Below are 4952 nucleotides of genomic sequence, written 5' to 3'. Positions count from 1 at the left end.
GGGTATTCAGGCATATTTAAATTCACATACGAAAGCAAATTATATATCAACATTTAATCATGATGCATTATATGTGTAGATATGGCCAATTGAAAGTATAAACAATAGAGATACGCAAACCTGTTTGCCAATTCAAGGTTGAAGGGATTGACCACTTGTGGTATCAGAATGAGTTAGGCGGCGGGAATTGGGCGGCGATGGTTTCGGGGCGGATGAGCTGCCTTCAGGGTTTCTTTATTCTGAATTCTCCGGGTTGGCAGGGTTCCTATGCCAAAGTTTCTATCCGTCCTTCTCTGTTCTCTCTCTTTCTTTTTCCTCAAGGTTTTGTTCCAAGGAAACCTCAGAGTGTTTTGCTTCTCTTCCTTCTTTCTCCAGTGAATCTCCCAGTGTAAACTCTAAGTCTAACTCCCCGTTCTTTTCCTCTACTGAAACTTCAGTATTTATAGACTAATTTTGTGGGTAATGGGCTTGGAATGAGGGAGACCCAAGTCCAAAATAATTTGTTATATTTTATTTATTTATTTAATTAATTAATTAATTAATTAATTAATTAAAATTTTTTTTCTTTTTTTTTTCTTTCTTTTTTTTTTTTTTTTTTTTCGTTTTTTTTTTTTTTTTTTTTTCTCAGGAAAAATGATGGGTAAATTTTGGGGTATGACACATACATAACATGAATTATTGGTCACTGGTTTGGATTTTTTCTCTAATGTTATCATGATTTTTGACACATAGAGAAAAATGTGACAAGTTGTGTCACATTTTTGACATTGGATTGGTGCATTTTTGTTCACATAGCATTTGTATCATTTTGGATTGGATCTTTTTCAGATTGATTATTCATGACATGAGGAACTTGTACAAAAAATCTCAAAGTCATTGCATGCATTTCTGATTTGATAGGAATTTTCTAAGTTGGAAGTTCATTTTGTGCATATTTTTGGTCATTGCATTACATAGGCAAGTTGAGATATTTGATTATTGATTTGATGTTGGTCCTTTTGAGGACATTGGATGGAGTGTTTGAATGTGTAATGTGTAGAAGGATGGGTCCTGCTTTGGTCATTTGGTTGGGTTTTGAATCTTGTCTTTGTACTAGGGTTTTGACCTAATTTTAGGGTTTGCTCTTGGTCCATTCTTTGACTTGGTTTGGGGTCTTCCTTGTAGTGTGAGCCTTTGCTTCTTTTGCATTGGTTTGATCCCTGATTTGTGAGTCTTGAGTCATTGGGTTGGTGCATTCATTCAAGTCATGTATTATTTGGTACTCATTTGAAGATTAGGAACACAAGTGCATTCTAAAAGGGACTTATGAAGTATTGAGGGAGTGGAGGTTCTTATTGGTATGAGATGAATTGATGGACTTATAAGTTGGATTTGTGACTCATTAGAGATGATTTTAGAAGCATGATCCTACTGTCTTGTGAACTTGGGATGGTTTGAGGCTTGTGGTGACTTGTTGTAGTGATCTAGGCCTCTTTTGGAGCTTTTGAAGTCATTGAATGGTATTTGAAGTATGGTGGATCTTTGGCCTTGGTGATTGATGTTTATAGGTCGCATATGGTGCTGTTTGGAGATTGAGATGGTTGATTCAATTCATTTTATGCCATTGTTTGTTTATGCTTTGTTGTGTTGATTGGATGTACATAAACTAACTTTGTCTCTTGTTTCTGGTTTGGATACTTATCATTGATGGTTGGGTTTGTTCTCACCTTGTGAGATATAAATTGAATTGAGTTCTGACTTATTTGTGTTTTGTAGGGTTTTAATTGATGTGGTGATCTTATGAGTTCATTTGAGTGCTAGGGCACTTATGCATTGAATTGTGTAACTGTTAGAAGGTTTCACTGCCTGTCTTCTGGTTTTATGACTGAAGTACTAACTGTTTGGTCTTTGTACAGGTACCTTAGTTGCTTACTTGCTTTAGCTCTTGCTTGAGCATTGGATTGTGGTTGACACACCACTCAGGTAGTTAGCTTCTTACTTCATGTAGTCAGAAGTCCTGTCACCTTTTTGGCAGGCATTTTGCTGGCAAGTCCTCCTTCAGAGGCTCTGTTTGCGTTTGTTTAAAATTGTGCCCAAAGACCTCCAAGGAGAGGCATATGTTATATTTGATAAGACCTCCAAGAGAAGAGGCAATTGACGGATAAAAGGGATTAGCAGCCAATCCCCTGTTATTCAGTGTGTCGTTCTTTATGCTCGCACTACATGCTGATGCTTCTGAAGATGTGCCCCAGATCTTTTGTTCAGAGTCTGTCAAGTGGAAAAGGATCCCACTTTCTGGATCCCCACGCTTTCTGTGTCATGAGCTCACCCTGGCCAGGGTTAAGAGCATGAGGTCTCATCCTCATTTAAACTTTGATCAGCTTCACCCTAACGTTCAATGTTAGTGGTTAAGAGCTACAAATTACCCATTACAGTTTGGCTTGTTTGTCGAGGTTGATATGACCCCTCTTGACTAAAGCCCACCCATTGTTTGAGCCTCTTGTATGGATATAGTGTGTGATGTTTGTTTACTTGTGTTGATGTGTTTATCTGCTTTCCTCTTCTCATTTCCATTTCTATAGGAGTTGTATGATTAATTTCTGAGGAATTTGAATGCATGTAGAGTTTAGACTTGAGTTAGACTCGCTTCCTGGATGAGTTAGGTTAGAGACCTCCACTTAGGGATATTGATGGCATGACAACTATTAGGCTCGAGTCTTAGTCTCCCTATTAGTTTGTTGTTTCCCTGGTCTCTGGTTTGGAGAGTGTTTTACCCCTGGTAAGGGGAACTACGTCACCCTGATTCTCATACCAGATGAGATATGTAGGCAGGAGGTTGAGTGCAATCTCTCTGGGCACCCTTTTCTTTGTTTTCGCGTGTGTTCACCCTTTAGTTGTTTTCTTTCATCTTTATGTTGTTTCCTTTTTCCATATTCCATTGTTGGGTCTCTGTCTTGTTCACCTTTTTTTTGTTCTTTGTATTCTTTGGTGTGAGTACTCGCTTGTTCAGCGTTCGTGTGTGTGGTATGTTCACACCTTGGGGAATTTCTTCTGTTATTATTCGTGGTTCACTAGTTGAGGTTCACTTTGGTTACTTGTTATCCGTTCGGGGTTCACCTATATTGACTTGGGGGATTTTTTCTGTTATTAGTTGGGGTTCACATTGGGGTTCATCTTCGGGATTCGTTTATGACGATTGTCGTTCACTTGGGGTTCATCTCTGGGGTTCATCTGTGGTGACTGGTTATGCCTATTAGGAGTTTACTTTGGACATTTGGTTACTTTGTTGGGGTTGTTCTGATAACCTTTTTCCTTGGGATTTGCTGTTTAGCGTTTATTATTGTTGGGAGTCGGGCGTAAGTCCATGTATTGGCATTCTGTTTCCTTTTGGGGGTTTCTTTTGACATCTCAATGTCCCTTCTTAGTGTCTTGTTTCAGCGTGTGTTAGCCGAGCTACGAGTGCTCTGATTCTCCTCTGGATAGAGAAGATACGTAGGCATAGGACGCGATGTCTCAGCGAGCATGTCTCCTTTTCCCGAACTACGTTGACTCTGATGTTTGTTTCTGACAAACTACGTAGGCCCAAGATGAAACATCCTGCCGAGTCCATTTCCTTCGTCTTCTTTCTCTCCCCCACCTGTTTTATTGTTCCAGTTTGTGCAGTTTCTTTAAGCAGTTTATTAGCAACCCTTTTCCTTCTCTTTGAGCTATCTTTTGAGCGTGGATCCCGTCGAGTACGACGGACGTGAGGGGGTGCTAATCCTTCCCCTTGCGTAACCGACTCCCGTACCTTGTAATCTCTGGTCGTAAGACCGTTCCTTTCCCTTTCTTAGGTTAGTCCTGCGCTCCCTTTCCGTCATAGGATGAGAAGCGCCGGTGACAGCTCCGTACATTTTCCGCCGGTTGTTATTTCGCGTTGCGACAGCTGGCGACTCTGTTGGGGACAAGAAGTTGACCTCTTGCTGGTCCGTCTTCCCTAAGCGAGTCAATCCTAGCGCTCCCTAGCGTAGTTTTAGGGTAGTTTGGGTTGCTTTAATGCTTTATTTATTGCATTTATGATTATTACACTGTGATTCTATATATTTGCATATATGTTTGCATGCATCATGTTATCACTGTGCTGGATTCTGGACAGGTGTGGTTCCTCTGATTTGGGGGTGGGTGTTCTGAGTGGGGCTAAAACCCAAGCCCGAGTATACACCTAGGATTAGCATGGTCTCATGTCTCTTCTCATGTTAGATCAACATGTTGTTGAGATGTGACATACCACAGCCGGATGAGGTTATTTTAAGAGAGCTCTTCCTTGTTGAGTTTCCACTATGGTTGGGTTATCTCCTTTGAGCTGTTGACTTCGGTGACCGTTCTTTCTTGGATTTTTGGTTTAGCTGATCTTATGAGAGCTGCACGGCACTCCCGAAAGGGCAAACCTGTTGAGTATCTCATCAGATTTTCGAGACAGATTACCCGCCTTAGGATGACCTTATTAGAATTCACCTGTGAGGGGGGGGGGGGGGGGGTTGGTTCCTACAGGTACAGGTTTTGTTGGTGACTCTTTGATGGTGATTTTGGTACGGTTTGTGATCTGGGTTTCTATTTATAAGTCGGATTTATGGACATTTATTTCTGACACGCCGGAGTTCTGTCCGTGGTATTTATCAACAATGTTCCATTTATTTCAGATTCCCTGGGTCAGATTTGGGCTACTTGTTGAGATGATCTTGTTGCTATTTTGTTCAGTGACTTTCTTGTGATGATGGTGATGTATCCTCCGGTTCTGTTTATTTTGGAACCCCCGAGTTGGATTTGTGGTTACTTAGTCCCTTGAATGGTTGTGATCAGTTCTGAGACCGGGATCCAGTACAGTTAATGTTCAGATGTCTTGGAGGATGGCACTAAGAATTGCATACATGCATCTGCATCATTCCCATTTTGCATTTTTCCGCATCTAACTCATGTTTATCCATATGCAGGGT

This window comes from Lathyrus oleraceus, chromosome 3 (genome assembly GCF_024323335.1).
Source record: "Lathyrus oleraceus cultivar Zhongwan6 chromosome 3, CAAS_Psat_ZW6_1.0, whole genome shotgun sequence".
NCBI classification, from domain to species: Eukaryota; Viridiplantae; Streptophyta; class Magnoliopsida; order Fabales; family Fabaceae; genus Lathyrus; species Lathyrus oleraceus.
The sequence above is the reverse complement of the archived record's forward strand: the minus strand, read 5'-3'. Positions refer to the sequence as shown.